This window comes from Pleurodeles waltl, chromosome 4_2 (assembly GCF_031143425.1).
Source record: "Pleurodeles waltl isolate 20211129_DDA chromosome 4_2, aPleWal1.hap1.20221129, whole genome shotgun sequence".
Lineage (NCBI taxonomy): Eukaryota > Metazoa > Chordata > Amphibia > Caudata > Salamandridae > Pleurodeles > Pleurodeles waltl.
Genome location: NC_090443.1, coordinates 388,344,071 through 388,363,823, shown reverse-complemented (window position 1 = coordinate 388,363,823; position 19,753 = coordinate 388,344,071). Strand labels below are relative to the sequence as shown.

At 42.5% G+C, this 19,753-nt stretch overlaps 1 protein-coding gene across 1 annotated transcript in view; it reads left to right on the top strand.

Moving 5' to 3' along the window:
- Positions 1-19,753, top strand: part of LOC138293872 (potassium channel subfamily T member 1-like) — a 577,968-nt gene that overhangs the window by 385,723 nt on the left and 172,492 nt on the right. The window lies entirely within an intron of this gene.

The following is a 19,753-nucleotide window of genomic DNA, read 5'->3' as shown; positions in this document are numbered from 1 at the left end:
ATGACTACTCTTGATCTCAAATCTCTACAGCTTCACTGGCAATATCCCTCATCACCCTGTGATCTTATGTTGTGGGTGTCTCACAACATATTTTAAGCAAGTGTTCTATTGTGTTTCATAAATTATTTTTTACTATATTCCCCCAGTTTCCAACTGACACCTACTACTATGTCAGTTCCCGTCTATTGCAATTGTTTTGACTTGGATTCTTTTGTAAAACTCCCATACAATTGATGGATAGAAAATATTCAAGTTATTCACACAATTATGAGCACACTTCTCTGAGTTACCAGAGAGGTTCTTCTCTCGTATCACAAAACAGGTGCACAAATGAGAAACATTATGCAATATCTTTGTTGGAAATGGCCCTTTTTGCAGGGTTATCCCCAGACTTTTTACCTCCGACATCCTGTTTTTGCCTGTATGATGCATTTAGTTTTTCTTGGCTTTTTGTCTCTGGGCACTTTACTACTGCTGACCAGTGCTAAAGTACAAGTGCTCCCAGTCGAAATTGTATTTGTGATTGTTTTATCCATGGTTGGCATATCTGTGTTACTTATAAGTCCCTACTAAAGTGCACTATGTGTGCCCAGGGCCTGTAAGTCAAATACTACTAGTGAGCCTACAGCACTGATTGTGCCACTCATATGAGCAGCCCTTTGAACATGTCAGACCTGCCACTGCAGTGTCTGTGTGTGCACCGTTAAACTGTCATTCGACCTGGCAAGTGCATCCACTTGCCAGACCCAAACCTTCCCTTTCACTACATGTAGGTCATCCCTAAATTACACCCAAGGCAGTCCTGTGGGCAGGTTGCAGTGTATTTAGAAGGTAGGACATGTACTGGTATGTTTTAGCTGTCCTGAAAGGGAAAGACTGCTAAATTCGGTTTTCACTATTGCAAGTCCTGTCTCTCCTACAGAGTAACATAGGGATTGCCTTGAAATATCTTTTATGTGCATTTTCCCATTGGAAGCAGATAGAGATTGTGAGTTTGGGGTCTCTGAACTCGCAATTTAAAAATTCAACTTTTAGTGAAGTTGGGTATTGAATTGTAAGTTTGAAAATGACACTTTTAGAAGTGGACATTTTCTTGCTTAACCATTCTGTGCCTGTCTGTGAAAATATACATTTGGGTCAGGATGATAGTTGGGCTGTTTGTGAATTAATTTAGACAAGTCTCAGGGCCATCAAAGACTTCACCTACCAGTGCCTTGGCTCTCTTGCTGAGAGTCCTGACTTGCCAAGTGGTGCCAAATCCAGTTCCCAGGCTCTTGGAAGTTAGTTCTGGTGCAACCAAGAAGAAACCAAGCACATCGACTCCAGTGCGACTTTGGAATCAGCGCTGCCGTCTGACTCCACACCGCTGACGGCACCGGAGCCATGGTCCTCGCTAAGTGCAATGACCACGACCTGCAACACGGGTCCGATGATGCCTCTGCAGTGCCTCCAAAGTTCCACCACAGCATGAGTCCCTAGTTTAAAGAGCTATGTCTTAACGTGTTAATGACCCTTGGACAGATTTTCAGGGGTGGCTCCCACGCAATGGTGGAGGAGCATAACCCCCCCTTGCCAAGAGCCAGGAGATTAAAAATAAAGCAATAGCGTACTGTTGTTTTATTTTTTATCTGCTGGCTCAGCCAGCAGTGCAGGGTGGGGTGGGCTGGGTCATGGGAGGTGGGAGGGGGGAGGAAGAGAGAGTGCACCTAAGTAGCCAAACACACATGTGCACTTAGGTTTGTCTAGCCTGTGTTGAACAGCCAGGCTGGAGAAACTGCACAGCCCGCAAGGCTGCGTCTGAGCAGCCGTCGAAGCCACTCAGACCAAACCTGGTGATGCTTTCATGCTAAGTTTAGCATGAAAGCAGCACCAGGATTGCTGGGGAGCCTGTGCTGGTGTCCCAGTAAATGCTGGGACACCATAAGAAGAGGAGCGCTGAGGAAGGCGGCAGGAGTTGTCAGCGGGAATGGCAGGAAAGGTAAATGTTTTTTTTTTACATTGTTTCTTCTGTCGTTCCCCCGCTTGACATTTGCAACAGCTACGGCTGGAGATTGTTCACCAAATTCTTGGCTTTCTCAAGGCACTCAGTGACAGAAACTTTATTTTAATTTTTTGCATCTTGATGTTATGTGTACTAGAATCCTTGTGGTTCTGGGAGGACTTTGGACAGGAAGCACATCATTTATAAGGAGGTTTTAAGGTGTGGTTAGTGGAAAGTATGATGTAATAAAGAGTGTGTTAGCGTATGCTGAGGAATAAAGTAATGTTTGATTGCAGCTCCCTTGTGGGGTATTTCATCTGCGTGCTCCAGGACTTGGTAAGATGCTACAACTGGCGATAAGTAGGGGATACGTGCCCAAGAAGACAAGACTGCTGTCTGTAAGAGTTTACAATGATGCAACAATCTGCTTGTGCATGCCGTGTGTGTCCAGAATTGATAGAGAGCATTCTGCGACTGGCACATGTGGAGTCAAAGCCCTGCTCTAGCCATACACAGCCACGGAAGAGCTAGAAATCCCTTCAAAGGAGCACATTTGAAATGCCCACTAAAACTGCTGTGGAGATGGACAACAGAGAAGATGTTTTGTGCATCAAATTCAGAGCAATTATTCAGATAAAGCAAGAAATCACCCTGCGTGGTGACAGCTGTCTGAACAGCAAGTGCTCTCAATGGCAGCAAAAGGGATCGCGAAATACAATGCAGCCATAGTCTTGAAGCCACCACTGCCTTTCAATGCTTCTAAGAAGCAAAACACTGCTGCCAGGTGGGCTGAGCAGATCAAAACATTCAATGACTTCATAGATGCACTAGAGGAAGAAGATGAGAAGAAGATCATCAAATACTTGAAAATCCCTGCAGGATACAGAGTGAAAGAAGTGCTAAAGAAAATTGGACCAAAAGGTAAAAGAAGCATTAGAGGCCAAGTTCAGTCCAATCCTGAATGTGGACTATGAAAGGTATATCTTCAACCTAGTGTGACAACAAGTTGGTAAAACAATAGATGAGTTTGGTACAAAGGTTTTTCAATGTCACTTTCAAGTACCAACAAAGAAGATTAAGGTGCATTGATGATGTTCATCAAAAATTGGAGTGCACAATTAGAGTTGGCTATCTGTAAAGAAGATCAAACATCAAAGAAAGTTCACCTAACAGAGCAACAAACGTCATTAGGACACTGTCCCAAAATCCAGTTGAAAGTGAACAATCATGCAGTTACTTTCTTCATAGACAGTGGTGCGTCAATTAACATCATGCCAGCAGAAAAGTTTAACAACCTATGCCCTGTGCCTCACTTCACTCTGTCAGGCATGAAAGTGCATATTTGAGCTGCTTCAGAGCCATTGCAAAGTCAAAGGTCGGTTTAATGACAATGCGACACAGTGCGAGCCACCCCTCATGTTCTACAAGGGACTTCGTCATTGCTGGTGACAAGGGTCTGATATCCCTCACTACAGCCTTTGTTTTCAATCAGAGATTCCCGTTGCTGTGCCATGGCCTGGGAAAATGACAGAAAATGAAATTACAGCTTTAAATCAATGAAGACATTCTTCCTGGCCTCGGAAATCTCAAGAATATGAAAGTACAGCTTCATATCAATGAAGACGATACCGCAGAGCTGCTTTTCAGCTACAGGAAGCTGTAGAGAGGACAGTTGAAAGCCCTCCTAAAACATGCCATAATTGAATGGTCCACAGTCCATGCACCATAGGTGTCACCCTTAGCAGTAGTACCAAAAAAGAACAGTAGCAGAGCAGTGCACATTTGGTTGAAATGCACCAGCAAACAGAGCCATTGAAAGGGAGGAACATCCTGGTACACACAGAGCAGACATGACCATGCAATTGAATGGAGCTAAAGTGTTTTCCCCCCTTGACCTGAATAAAGGATACCATAAACCTGAGTTGGAGAAGAATAGCAAGTACATTACTACCTTTTCAGCTTATGTTTGTTAGTTGGCTCAGATATGAGAGACTGAGGGGCATATTTAAGAAAAGTGGAGCTGCACACGGAGTAGTGGCACTTTTTTTGCGCCCCTTAGCACCCCTCAAGCACCACCATGTGTGCGCCGTATTTAAAATACGGCACACCAAGGTGCAGAGTAGGGGGAATTAGCTTCATTTTTTATGCTATTGATGTACCATTTTGTAAATATGGCACTGCGTTTTTGGCCTTCTAAAGCCACATTAGCATCAAAAAATGACACTAATGTGGCATTTGAATGGTGCTATGGGCTCTTAAATATGCCCCTAAGTTTTATAGTAACTTCGACTGCTGAGATATTTCAGAATGATATTTACCAAGTGATCCAACCTGTTAAGCATACCTTCAATTACAGTTGTGACATATTGGTTTTTGGGAGAACACAAAAAGAACACAATACAGCCCTTATCCAAGTCTGCCAACTTCTCGCTCATGCAGGTCTCACTCTGAATGCTGCAAAGATGAGTTTCACAAAACTAAACTACAGTTTTTTTGGCACATATTCTCTGATGGAGGAATGACTCTTGCACAAGGTACACATATTATTATCCATTAGCCGGAGCAGGCTTGTCTGGCTATGGTGTAGGTCTGCAAACATTTTCATGTACTTCTTTTTAGACAATGATTCACCATCATTGCAGATCATCAGGCATTGCTTACAATTTCTGGAAACCCAAAGACTAATGTGCGTCCTCACATGGAGAGGTGGGAGTTACGACTACCAGAATATAATTATGAGGGCATGACCAAACCGGGAAAGGATCAAAGCCCAGCAGATTACTTTTTGTGAGTGCCCGCTGCATCTTCACAGTTCAACTGCCACGACAGCTGTAGCATATCTCAACTGAACTCCAGCACACCAGTGTCTCTGTCTATGGAACAACTTATTGATGTGACCAAAGCAGATAAAGACATGAACATAATCATAGAACTGATTTCCATGCAATCATGCAGGAGAAAGATCCAGCCTCTTGCCGATGATGTTGAATTCCAAAAGTTAAAAAATGTACAGGATGAGTTAGTAGTCATCCAAGAAGGTGTGATCCTACGAGGCTTGAAAATGGTCATACCTGGAAGCCTCAGACAGCAGATCATTGAGCTGGCCCATAAAGGACACTGTTGTGTTGTAGCCACCAAAAGAGCACTAAGAGATCAAGTGTGGCTCCCTCTGCTAGATAAGCGAGTCAAACAGCTGAAGGCATGCCACATTTGCAATTGTCTGTCCCCCAAAGTGACACAACACCCAATGATAATATCTGATCTTCCTGCCCATGCCTCAGAGAGCGTTGCAGTTTACTTTTTTGTGCCTTTAGGAAATGGACACCATATCATGGTAGTCAAAGATGAATATTCACGTTTTCCTTTGGTGGAAGACCTATCTTCGACAGCCCATGACAAAGTAATAGAATGGCTTCATGACATCTTTGCAATGTAGGGCATCCCTGAAATCCTCAAATCTGGTAATGGCTCACCCTTTAAAAGCGAAGAATTCAACAAATTTCTCGTTCGATTCGACATCAAATACCAAAAGAGTACAACCTTCTGGCCCCAAACCATTGGTGCAGTTGAACGATTCATGGACACCCTCAAGAGGGTCATTCAATGAGTGACCATGGAGGGAACTGATTTGAACCAAGCCAAGTGTCAGGCCCTCCGGGCCTATCTATCAACTCCTCATTCCACAACTGGTAAGAGTCCAGCCACCTCCCTATTTGGGAGAGCCATTAGAACAAAACTACCTCAATGAACCCCGGGTCGATCAGTGAATACTGACAAGAATTGAGATACCAACGCAGCTCAGAAAAGAAAAATACAAACATACGCAGGTCACCATTGCCATGCCCAGGAGACAGTTTTTGCCAAAGGAGACTCTGTATTGATGAAGCAGAAACGCAGATGAAAAACAGACACTCCTTTTCCTGCTGATCCTTTATAAGTTGTGGTGTGTAAAGAACATGTTGACAGCACATCGTCCTGGACAATCCATCAATCAGGACTCATAACATTTCAAACACCTAACATGAAACTTGTCGTGGACTGAAACTATACGGGAAGTGATGCAGGCAACAGGTCCTGCTCAAAAGCATGAGCCTGTGGTGCCGTTGCCCAATCAGGGTAAACCTAAATCACCTCGAATCAACTGAGCTAGCAGATAAGGCCGTGTGCCTCTTCAACTAATTGAGGAAATGTGCTTTTGATGATGTCTGCCAGGTTTTTATTTAACAAAGTCGGAGATGTAGCATCTTGTTGTTATGCACATTAGAATCCTCGTGTTTCTGAGCAGGCTCTGAACAGGAAGTACATAATGTATGAGGAGGTGTTTAGGTGTGGTTCACAGAAAGTAAGATGTAGTGCAGAGTGCATTTGTGTATGCTGAGAAATAAAATAATGTTTGATCACAGTTTCCATATGGCGTAATTCATCTGCATACTCAAGGGCTGGGGAAGACACTACACTGTTTTTTGATGTGTATTCAAAAATGTGTTTCAACTTCTTATCATTTATTCAATTAACTTAAACCTTATAATCCTTGAAAAATCCACCCAATATTCCTCATAAAGTGCACAAATATGAAACAGCGCTCTAATGGTTTCCTCAATTATTCACTCTTTAGAATTAAGAGACATTGGTACATGTGGTGGAGTGTTTCTGTGAACATCGATACACCGTTATATCATCATGTGTTTTCAACTCATTTACCAGGTTGGGCAACTAATTTAGTACTTCCACTCAGTCTTTAGAGTTAGAAGACATTGGTACGTGTATTGGAGTGTTTCTGTGAACATTGATACACCAATATACTATCATATATTTTCCACTCATTTACCAGTACTTCCATGACTAGATGCCAGTAATAACTGCCACTAGTTTATTGTTGACCTCGAGAACGACCATGTAGACAGTTGAAACATAAGAAACTTGAAATATATTTTACTATTTCATGGTTAAAAGAAGCATTGCACGTTCTACATAGTTATAAGTGAGATTGTTGGGAGAGGCTTCGGTGACCATTGATGGTGTCAGGTGTAGGCCTGGTCGGAGTTCGTGGAGTTCTGCTACGCTGAGCTCTGCGACGTGCCCAAAAAACTCTGCCACGCTACGCAGAATTCCACAACCAGTGACCTGCGTTAGATCGCGCTGTTAGTGCTGATTTTTAGCACCAGGTATTAGTCCCAGGCCGAAAAATCAGCAAGAACGGCACCCTGCACAGCGCAAGAGGGCGCTACTTCTTTTCTGATGCTGAAGTTGATTTTCTACTCGAACGGCAGCTACCTCAACGCAAAAGGAAGGTTTCTCAATGTGGGTGTGTTGTATCGCAGTTTTAATTAAATAAGCTATATATATATTGTTCTATATAAATAGATGGCTGCTGCAGGTATGTCCCAACCTGTTCCGTTTTTAAATGAGGTTGGAGAACCTAGTTCTCCATGGAAAGAATATTTCAAAATATTTCAAAATGGTTCAAGGATTGCGAGGTGGACCTTGGGCCTTGAAAGCTTCTGTTTCAAGGTTGAGTACCTCCCTGGCAATAGAAATTTGGCTGCGGATTTTCTGTCTAGAGTTCCGTTGGATGTAGTAGAAGACTTTGATACTCCAGAATATCCTATATTGGTAGTTTCTACATCTTCTATCAATGAAAATGAATGGAATTCAGCATGTCAAAAAGATGAATCTCTATCCTTGCTAAAACTGAGAGCCAAGGAAGGATGGCCTGAATCCAGGAAGGATCTGGATGAAGTTATTAAAAGCTACTGGGAGGTGAGATACGAAATAAATGAAATAGGAAATTGTGTATTTAGGAATGATAAAATAATACCTCCTGCAAGTTTAAGACACAAAATCATTAGGCTGGCTCATGAGGGCCATCTGGGCAGAAGCCTAACAAAATCACGTATTAGGGAACGGTACTGGTTCCCTAATATGGACTCCATGACTGAAACAGAAGTCAAAGATTGCACCATATGTGCACGCAGTGATAAAACGAAATTGATTCGTAAAACCCCAATTTCTCCTGTGTCCATACCTGACAAGCCTTGGTCCAAACTGGCATTAGATATCATTGGGCCAATCAACATGACAGGAGTAGTCAAACGCTTTGCCTTAGTATTAATTGACTACCACTCTCATTGGATAAATGCAAAATTAGTTAACCAAATCACAACTGAATCGGTGATAAATTTCCTCAAGGATGTGTTTGCTGTTGAGGGCATACCAGCTACCCTTATTACTGATAATGGGGTTCAGTTGACTTCTTTAGCAATGAAAGACTTCCTTGCATCTCTCAGTATAAATCACCTCACTACAGCTTTGTATTGCCCAAATAGTCTGATTGAGAGAGCCAATCGTATGATCAAGGAATGCATACAGTTAGCTAGTGTTAATCATTTGAGTGTGGAAAATGCTATCAGAGACATGTTATGGGCATACCATACAACTCCAAATTTAATCACTAAAGTTTCCCCGTTTTCTGCGCTAAAAGGCAGAAAACCAAGCACAAAATTCTTTCCCTCATGGTTAGGTGGAGGAGAGAAGAGTGAACCTGCAAACCCTCATATCAAACTTAATTTATCTCTGCACCAAGATAAATACAGAAGAATGTATGATAAGAAACATGGTACGAAACAACAACAGTGGGTGGTAGGGGACAGAGTGTATGTTAAAAATCCATTGAAGGGAATGAGGTCAAATGTGAGAGACACCAAGTTTATGGGCCCATTCAATATTGCCAAAGTAAAAAGAAATGTAGTTGTATTGGAGAATGGACAGTGTTGGAGCATGGATAGGATCGTCAAACAGCCACCGGGAGTAGAAAAGACTGGAAGCAATCCTGAGGAAGCGGGAGGAAGTCAGGAAGTTCCACAGAATCGCAATGAAGGAGGTTATGAGAAAAGAACATATAGCCGACAAATTAAACCTCCTGTTTGGCATAAAGATTACGAAATTACTACTTGAGTATAATGAACTGTAATTAATGATAGCAGATGACTGTACTATTTCTAGTTTTGTTAGAAGGGAAGATGTGTTGTATTGCAGTTTTAATTAAATAAGCTATATATATATTGTTCTATATAAATAAGTTTATCCTAATAGGAGTTTAATATTTACACCAATAGAAGTAGTATGTTCCACCTCCCCTTCCCCTTAGAATGGTAGAGTCCGACAGTTATTGGGCTGGAGTTGACAATAGAACGTTGAGGAGCTAGAAGAGCAGCTGTGTGGAGAACTGTTGCTGAGGCAGTAGAGATGAAAGAATAAAGACTGAAGTAAAAGGAATTTGATTGAAGTGTCTTTATATCAGGGTGTCACAACTGTCTGTGAACCCCCATGTTGAGAAATCTCGCCAGGAGGTGTCTTGAGTAAGAATTTCCTTGCTCGCGCTTGCCAGTTCACTGTTGATGAGTGCAAGCGAGGAAAAAACTCCACGCTTCTCCATTACGCAGAGTTTGTCGGAACTCCGCGCTTCACAAGCTCTGCAAGCAGAGCAGAGTTTACCGCCCATCCCTATTCAAGGGTTCGATGATACTAGGTGAGTGACGCCTCTCAGAAGGAATGGAAGGAAGGTGCAGGTTATCAGCTCCCAGGTCTAAACTAAATAATTCAATGATATCCTGCACATTTGACTAGGCAAAGTGTACACCTTACAAAGCAAGCTCTGCCCGGTCCTAGCTCCAGATAAAATGGCTTTCCCTCTGGAGAACCTGGAGTGCACTTCTTGGGAGATCTGGGAAAATGTAGCTTGATTTTAAAAAGAAAAGCTAGCCTTTTAATTTGGCACATCTAGACATTTGTATGTAGTCGTAGAAGGTAAAAGGAGGCAAAATCTTCCAAAAACGATTTAATCTCAGCTTGATTAATTTCTGGCTAGGACACCTGTTTGCTAAAGAACTTGGTGAAGGGTACATGTTAAATAAAGAGCATACTGATGAGTGAGGGTTGGGTGCATGGATGGGAAGAGGATGATGTGACGTAGTACACTTCGATACTTTCACCTAGGGCAGGTAAAATTTGAGGACATGATCCTTCATGAAAGTTTCTCTCATTTTAGCTGTGATTGAGTGAAGTGAAGTTGGGTGGCAAGTATCTCTGTATTGATGGCCGTACAGGCAACTGGGCTTTGAACAGAGTCGCACACTTAATGGGGATGTCTCCGAAAAGCCTGTTATATATGAAGAAGAGTTACCCCTGTGCGAATCTCCAACAGACACAGAATGAACTCTTTCCTAGAGGCTTTTCAGAGGCAGAGGCTGGTCAGTAAAAGTTCCAATATTTCCTACAAGGGTTTTGACTCGCTCAGACACAGAAAGGTTTCTAAAGGTTATTGCTTAAGCAGCAGGTAGATGCAGGCAGAACTAGAAGAAGGAGGAAGCAGATACAATGGAGATTTTTTAAGACCTCTATGTGTTCTCAAGCCTAAATTATTCAGAGATCCCTGTAAATGCAGTCTCTAATTTATCATTTTTTGGTTGTATTAAATCAATTAAAATATGCAATCAGGATAGAATCCCTGAGCCTCCCATCACATAAACTAGTATGAAGCACAGCACGATGATTTATGGTTCAATCATTCAGTTTTATTAATCTAAAATACTCTCATATGGCTCAATTTAAAAAAGGCATTTTGGAGTACATAAAGCAGTACTCTACTATCACTACTTTTCATACTATACAGACTACAATTCACAAACATAAAGCTGAAAATCTCTGTCTCTCTTACTATTCTGTGTGGTGTGCAAAGATACAATGTCGTGGTAAACAATATCATTGAAAGAAATATTGTGTCAAAAATATTGCTTACCACAATATAGGGGGTCATTCTGACTTTGGTGGGCGGCGGAGGCCGCCCGCCAAAGTCCCGCCGGCAGAATACCGCTGCGCAGTCAAAAGACCTCCGCGGTAATTCTGAGTTTCCCGCTGGGATGGCGGGCGACCGCCAGAAGGCCGCCCGCCAGCCCAGCGGGAAACCCCCTTCCATGAGGATGCCGGCTCCGAATGGAACCGGCGGAGTGGAAGGGGTGCGACGGGTGCAGTTGCACCCGTCGCGATTTTCAGTGTCTGCATGGCAGACACTGAAAATCTTTGTGGGGCCCTGTTATGGGGGCCCCTGCAGTGCCCATGCCACTGGCATGGGCACTGCAGGGGCCCCCAGGGGCCCCACGACACCCCATACCGCCATCCAGTGCCTGGAGGCCAAAACCGCCAGGAACAGGATGGCGGTATGGGGGTCAGAATCCCCATGGCGGCACAGGATTCCCCAGGGCAGCGGAAAACTGGCGGTACACCGCCGGTTTTCCGTTTCTGACCGCGGCTGTACCGCCGCGGTCAGAATGCCCAAGGGAGCACCGCCAGCCTGTTGGCGGTGCTCCCGCGGTCGTTGGCCCTGCCGCCAGGGTCAGAATGACCCCCATAGTGTTCTGATACTTATAATGGAAATTACAAAAATGAAAAAAATACTGTGGACAGTAATATCGTCACATACAAAAATATTGTGTTCGATGGCATGTGTGCCTGTACATACCCATGCTTTGCATAAGTCCACCATCTAGTGTTGAGCTCGGAGTGTTGCAAGTTGTTTTTGCTCGAAGAATCTTTTGGAGTCACGAGATTGAGTGACTCCCCCTTTCGGTGACACTGTGCATGGGGATCGAGTCCTTTGTTAGATTGTTTTCTTTACGCCGTCTGGTTCGGACATGTATTCCTCTTGCTCCGGTATTCCTCGACTTGGTCTATTCTGAACTCTTCTATTCAGTCTTTCTTTAAGCAATGGTATTGTATTTCAACCGCATTTTCACTATCCAATGCACTGAACCCAAATTTCAAATGTCAGCAGTCCGTTAGCCGCCCTTCGGGGCACCGGCACCCGCCTCAGGCCTACTCATCCACTAGGTGTTGAGAAATGCAGGGCTAATGGAATGCACTCCATTTTGATTATGCCCTCGATGCCATTCGAAATTCCCACACAGACCATCACCTGGTGTGTAACCTCTGCTTGTCCCTGGATCACATAGATGAAACCTGCAATGCTTGTCCGTTTTTTGTTCCAAAAAGACCCTCCGAGACCAAAGAGCACGTCCGCTTCATATGTGGTCAAAGACACCAGACAACACCCCTGATATCTTCGGGGATGACTATGCGCAAGAGGAGATCCAACAAGAAAAGGCTTTCTCCATAGAAGATTCGGAGCCAGATGTTCAATCAGACATCGAAAGTCAGCCTTGTACTGCGGCGCAAGCTGTAAGTACATCAACCCCCAGGTTCCTAAGTAAAGACTTTAAAAAAGCCCCACAAACAGGTCGTTGGTCCACCACTGCCTTCGGGCCGGTCAGATCAAAAAATTACATTCCGATGCCCCACCTTCAGTCTTGGCACCGATAATAGCCAGGACTAAAATGTCTTTGGCATCGACCTCTGGCTCGATACCTTTGAAATCTGCCTCGGGATAGATTCAAAGCTTTGACCTGAGTGAGCAAGAAACCATCTACGTCTGCTTCAGAGCCGACAGCTTCCAGTCAACACAAGACTTCTGCTCCGAAAACTTCAGAACCGAAAATTCCACCTCTCAAAGACGCCACTCTTTCTTCAAAAGCAGCATTAACAGTGGAGCCAATTCTTGAAATAGTGGACGCTTGTCAGCGCCAGCTCCATATTCAAAAGGGAACAGGATGAATTATTGCTTCTCCTCCAGTTCCAATAAAGAGAACACTTACTTTCCAAGAAACCTTGGACACTGCTCCTCTACCTAAAATGGTTTCTAGAGACAAAGACAAGGCTCCAGTTCAACCTCAACCTTCTCCACCATACTCTTCTGGGCTTCCTTTTACTCCTCTACCACCTCCACAATCTCCTCCACCTCTTATTGAGCCTCAGTCCTCTGCACAAGGTTCACCCACACCTCAGTAAGATGACTTAGGGGATATTCCACAGGACATCGACCTATGGGACTCATATGATAGACATCTCATACTTCCAAATAACCCTGATTTATACCCTGCACATCCTTCACCTTTTAAAGATGCAACATCATATCAGCAAGTCACAGCAAGGGCAGCTACATATCATAATGTACAAATACATTCTGACCCAATTAAAGAAGATTTTCCTTTTGACACACTGACTACCACCTTAAAGACAGTAAGTTTCTTCCCATGCTACCAGGTATGCTCAGACATGCTAATGACATTTTTAAAGAGCCTGTTAGAACCAGAGGTATTACAACAAGAGTTAACAAAATATAGGATGGCTCCTACAGCCCCTATATACATTCAAGCACAATTGCCCCCTGATTCTATTGTTAGTGCGTCATGTAAACGTGCCAACAGTCAATCAACGGGAGATGCACCTGCCCCTGACAAAGAAAGTAAAAAAAATAGATGTTGCTGGAATATGGGTGGCTGTACAAGCAGCCAATCATTGGCTTATCTCTAATTCCCAGACCTTCTCCATTATCACCCAAAAGAACATTGTAAAAGGGGACAAGAAATACTTTCTGAAGGATAAACTATTTCCAATAATGCTATTAGGTGAGCCACTGATGCACCGGACACGGCTGCACATGGCATTAATACCTGCATTATTATTAGGAGGCATGCTTGGCTCAGATGTTCAGGTTTCAAGCCTGGAATACAATAGGCATTTCTTAATATGCCTTTTAACAAAGAGCATTTGTTTGGGCAGGAGGTCGATGCCACTGAAAAAAGATTCAGAAAAAGTGAAGCCCATGAGGGCTTTACTCACTACACCCGAAAGGGATAATTGTCGTCTCTCACAATTTAGGGGAGGCTTTAAATCCTCATCTAATGAGCATTCCACCTCACAAACTAGGCAAGGAACCCATTGCTATCACAGAGGTTCCTTTAGAGGTTCATACAGAGGTGCAAACAATAAAGGCAGAGGAAAGGCATCTACCTCTAGAGGATCCACCCCAAATACACTCCAGTGACTACTTAAACACTCCACTGGCTCACTCCTTTCCAGTAGGGGGAAGATTAAGGCAGTTCTATCAACAATGGCACAGTATCACCACGGATCAGTGGGTTCTATCAATTATCCCACATGATTACTGTCTAGAACTCATCTCCACTCCACCAAATATTCCCCCTCACACTCACAAAGTTTCACATGCACATCTTACTTTCTTGAAATAAGAGGTACAATCCCTTCTTCTCAAAGGGGCTATAGAGCCAGTTCCACTATCACAGCAAGGGTTAGGAGTATATTCCCTATACTTCCTTATACCAAAGAAAGATGGGTCACAAAGACCAATTCTAGATCTCAGACCGCTCAATCTATACATTCTCTCAAAGCATTTCCATATGGTCACTCGCCAAGATGTCATTCCCCTGCTACAGCAAGGGGACTTCATGACAGCTTTAGATGTGAAGGATACTATCCAACATTGTAAAAATCATACTCAATACACAGTAAATCTTCTACACACTCTGGGATTTACAATCAGCTTTCTCAAATCCCATTTCTACCCCTCAAAGATACAGCCTTATCTGGGAGCAAGCCTCAATACTCACTCTGGGCTAGCATTTCCAAATCCAGCTTGCATTCACTCTCAGTCGAGCTCTCAGTTACAGGAAAAGCACACTTACACAGTGAGAGTAGTGATGCAGCTATAAGAAAGATTGCTTCATGCATTGCCATTTTACCTCATGCTGGACCACACATGCATCCCTTACAGCAGTGTCTATCTCATCAGTGGTCTCAGTCACAGGGTCATCTCCAGGATCTAGTGTTGTTTGACCGCCAGACTCACCACTCTCTACAATGGTGGAATCTCATCAACGTCTTTCAGGGGTGGCCTGTTCAAGATTCTGGGCCTCATGTCACTCTCACTTCAGATGCATTGCAGATAGTTGGGGAGCTCATCTCAACAGCCTTACAATGCAAGATAGGTGAGATCCCATTCAACAAACTTATCACATCAACTATTTGGACTTACTAGCAGTCTTTCTAGCGCTCAAAGAACTTCTGCCACAACTCTCCCACAAAGTGGTTCTCATTCGTACAGACTACATGACAACCATGTATTATTTGCAGAAACGGGGGACACACTAATTTCCATTGTCCTTTCTTGATCAGATAATTTGGAAATGGGTAATTCACAATCACATTCACTAACTGACAGAATATCTCACAGGAATGGACAATTAGATTGCAGACTGCTTAAGCAGGATGCAGCAACAAGTCTACAAACGGGAACTTCACCCAGAAGTACTTCACAAATACTTTCACCTGTGGGGAACACCAGAAATAGATCTCTTCTCCAGCGCAGAAAATTAAAAATGTCAAAACTTTGCAACGAGATACCCACACCCACAGTTCAAGGGCAATGGTCTGTGGATGAACTGGTCAGGTATATTTGCTTATGCGTTTCCACCTCTCCCACTCATTCCTTTTCTGGTTCGCAAAATGAGGCAAACTTCACTCACCATGATCCTTGTAGCTCCAACATGGGCACATCAGCCTTGGTACAACACACTGTTGGATATGTCTGTGATTCCCCGCCAGAAACTTCCTAAAAGACCAGACACTTTGACTCAAAAGCAAGGTCAAATCAGACATCCAGGCGCCAAAACACTCAGGGCCTGATTCTAACTTTGGAGGACGGTGTTAAACCGTCCCAAAAGTGGCGGATATACCACCTACCGTATTACGAGTTCCATAGGATATAATGGACTCGTAATACGGTAGGTGGTATATCCGCCACTTTTGGGACGGTTTAACACCGTCCTCCAAAGTTAGAATCAGGCCCTCAGTCTTGCAATATGGCTCCTAAAGCCATAGAACTTGGACATTTACAACTCCCCTCTGAATGTATGGACATTCTTAGAGAGGCATGTAAACCTACAACTAGACAGAGTTAAGCTGCAAAATAGAAACTTTTTGTATGCTACTCTCAACCTAAACATAGATCCACACAAGGCATCATTTGTTTGTTATCTGTTGCATTTACAGAAAGTGAATTATCATACTCATCTATCAGACTTCATTTAGCAGCTATAGCTGCTTACCTCTAAAACAGACAACACATTTCTTTGTTCAGAATTCATAGAATCAAAGCATTTATGGAAGGACTTACAATGGTTATTCCACCCAGGGTTCCTCCAGCTCCTTTATGGAACCTCAATGCTGTCCTTACTAGACTCATGGGTCTACCATTTGAACCCATTCACTTCTGCTCTTTGCAAATTCTTTCATGGAAAGTTGCTTTTTTAGTTGCTATCACTTCCATATAACATGCAAGCGAAATACAAGCTTTCGTTTTACAAGAACATTTTTTCCAAGTACATAAAGATAGAGTAGTCCTTAGGACAAACCCTACATTTCTACCAAAAGTAGGTTCACCATTTCACACTAACCAATCAATTGAGTTACCTGTCTTTTTCTCACAGCCACACTCAGTTGCTGAAAGAGCTCTGCACACACTAGATGTTAAAAGAGCTCTTATGTATTGTATTGAGAGCACTAAATGTTTTAGAAAAACCAAACAACTTTTTCCAGCTTTTTCAATGCCTCACAAAGGTAATCCAGTCTAAAACAAATGGGATAGCTGGATGGGTAGTTAAGTGTATTCAAATGTGTTACCTTAAAACTAAAAAACAATTGCCTTCAACTGCTAGAGCACATTCCACCAGGAAAAAAGGTGCTTCTATGGCTTTTTTAGGAAACATTCCAATAGCAGATATTTGTAAAGCTACTAGTTGGTCTACACCACACACATTTACTAAGCATTATTTTTTAGATGTTTTAGCTCGTCAACAAGCAAATATTGGTCAGGCAGTGCTCAGGACACTTTTTCAAACTACTCAAATTCGTACAGGCTAGCCACCGCTTACTTGGAGAGGACAGCTTTACAGTCTGTACAAAGCATGTGTATCTACAGCCACACATGCCATTGAACTGAAAATGCTACTTACCCAGTAGACATCTATTCATAGCATGTAGTGCTGTAGATTCACATGTGCCCTCCCACCTTCCTGGAAGCCTGTGGTCATTGTAGTAGAAGTATTTCACAAATATTGTACATATGTTAATACACAGCGTGGACATCCTTTTTTATACACTATCTATCTGTATCTATGTATATACTTCTTACCTCACATGCCTGCATGAAAACAATCTAACAAAAGACTTGATTACCATGCGCAGAACCACCGAGAGGAGGAGTCACTCAATCTTGTGACTTGAAAAGATTCTTCGAACAAAAACAACTTGCAGCACCCCAAGCCCAACACTAGATGGCAGACTTACGCAAAGCTTGTGAATCTACAGCACTACATGCCACGAACAGATGTCTACTGGTTAAGTAACATTTTCATTTTCTAATATATATAGAGTGTAAAGTTGTAAATGTTTAATATTATAATATATAATAAATGTAATGTGAATACATTCCATTAATTATTTAATACTAAATCGAAATATATATTTATATAGACACACACATATGCGTCTGTTTATATAATTTATATATATATATATATACATACATATATATATATATATATATATATATATATATATATATATCATTGACACCTCCTGCTCCGTAAGGGGCCACAGACCCTGCAGGGCGGCCTGGGTTACTGGGGCGAAGCATCCCACAGAAAATATCTCCAAAAAAACGAAAAGCCCAGGCACCAGTCCATGTTAAAATCCAAGCATTTAATAGCATTTCTGAGCAGCAAGACAAAAAATCCTGACGCGTTTCGGCAACAGCATGCCTTGTTCACAGGTAAGTAAGAGCAGGTGTGAGTGAGCCAGTGCTTTTTAAATACACAGTCATGTGACTTCAATAACCAAACTCCAACTCCCATAATGCACAGTTCCATATAAATAACTTCCTGAACTGGAGCGCTTAATTTCCATATAGCTGCAATAGCGTCACAGGCACTTCAGTTCACCATATAAATGTTCTTGTGTGCATTAGGTATCCATTACTTGATAGTCCACTTGCTTTTACAGTTGCTGTCCAGCATGATAACAGCTATACAAGGAATACATGAAAAGTAAGAGGAGAGGCACACTGTCTCCCTCCTATCCCTTGCTCACCTCCATCACAATATATTTCTCGGATGAATGCCTTGTTTGCATGAAGGAGAGCAGGTCGGGCCCCTTCCATAAAACTATCATTGACACCTCCTGCTCCGTAAGGGGCCACAGACCCTGTAGGGCGGCCTGGGTTACTGGGGCTAAGCCTGGGCTTTCCGTTTTTTTGGAGATATATATATATATATATATATATATATATATATATATATATATTAGGACATTATTAAAAATATTTATTTTTCATTACATTCATATAATATTTTTAAATATTTTTAACCACTTACTATGAAAAGCATATATATTAATGCATGTATTTAATTATACATAATACGTACAAAAATAGAAACATAAAAATATAAACATCTCAATGACAAAATATATTAATTAGTAACAAAATATATTAATTATTTTCACCAATATAGAAAATAGTAAAATATCATAACCCAAAAAACATATTTACTGAAATAATATAAAAAATTAAAAATAAAAACAAACACTATTAAATATAAAAAGAAGCAAATAATAATGTCAATTCTATTTCACCAATATTAGGAAAAGTATTTGACTCCACAAAGATTAGATATACTATTCCCACTCCAGCTTAAGCAACAATAGGGAAAGTGCTGGAATTCGAGGGGTTACATTTACTATTCCCATCTCACATCTAAACAACAGGAGGGAAAGTGTTGCACTTTAGAGAGGTTAGGATGAGACCGCTGTCAACCCGGCAGCCTCACCCCCTGTCGAATTATGATGTTCTCACCGAGCTGACAAGAGGGTACATCGAATTACGATGTTCCCACCGGTCGGCTCAGCAAGAACAATGCTATGGTATTGCTCTTGGCTACCCTAAGGAAGCTGAGGCCAATACCGTAGCACAACAGATCCCGTGGAATGCACACTGTCTGCCATGCAGACAGTGCACATTCTGAGGGTGCTGGGCAGGGGGCCCCTCCACTGCCCATGACATGGTGATGGGCGGTGCAGGGGTCCCTCAGTGGCAGTTAAACCACCATGAGAAGGCTGGCGGAGGGGGACTCGTGATCATCACCACATGTAAGACTGCGTTCAGCCCATCTGAAGCCATGTTCCTGGCTGGGACAGCAGTCCTCTGGTGTTCAGACTGCCAGGGTCGTAATGTCGTGGTCGGAAATTCCTAGGGGTTGGATTTACTATTTCTAATCCAGCCTAATCAACAGTAGGAAAGGTGTTGGACTTTGTAGGGATTAGATTTACTATTCCCACTCCAGTCTAAGCAACAGTAACGAAACCATTGGATTTCAGAGGGTTGAGATTTACTATTCCCACTCCAGTCTAAGTAACACTAGGAAAAGCATTGGACTTAAGAGGAGTTATATTTACTATTCCCACTGAAGTCGTAACAACAATTGGGAAATGTAGGACTTTGGAAGGTTTCAATGTACTATTCCTAGTCCAGTCCAAGCAACAGTAGTGGAAATGTTGGACTTCATAGGGGTTAACTCCAGTCTGAGCAACAGTGGGGAAAGTATTGGACTTCGTAGTGGATACATTTACTAATACTACTCCAGTCTAATCAACAGTGGGAAAAGTGTTGGATTTTGGAGAGATTAGATTCACTCCAGTCTAAGAAACAATAGGGAAAGTGATGGTCTTCAGAGGGGTTAGATTTACTATTCCCACTCCAGTCTAGGCAATAGTAGGGAAGATTTTGGATTTTAGAGGCTTTAGATT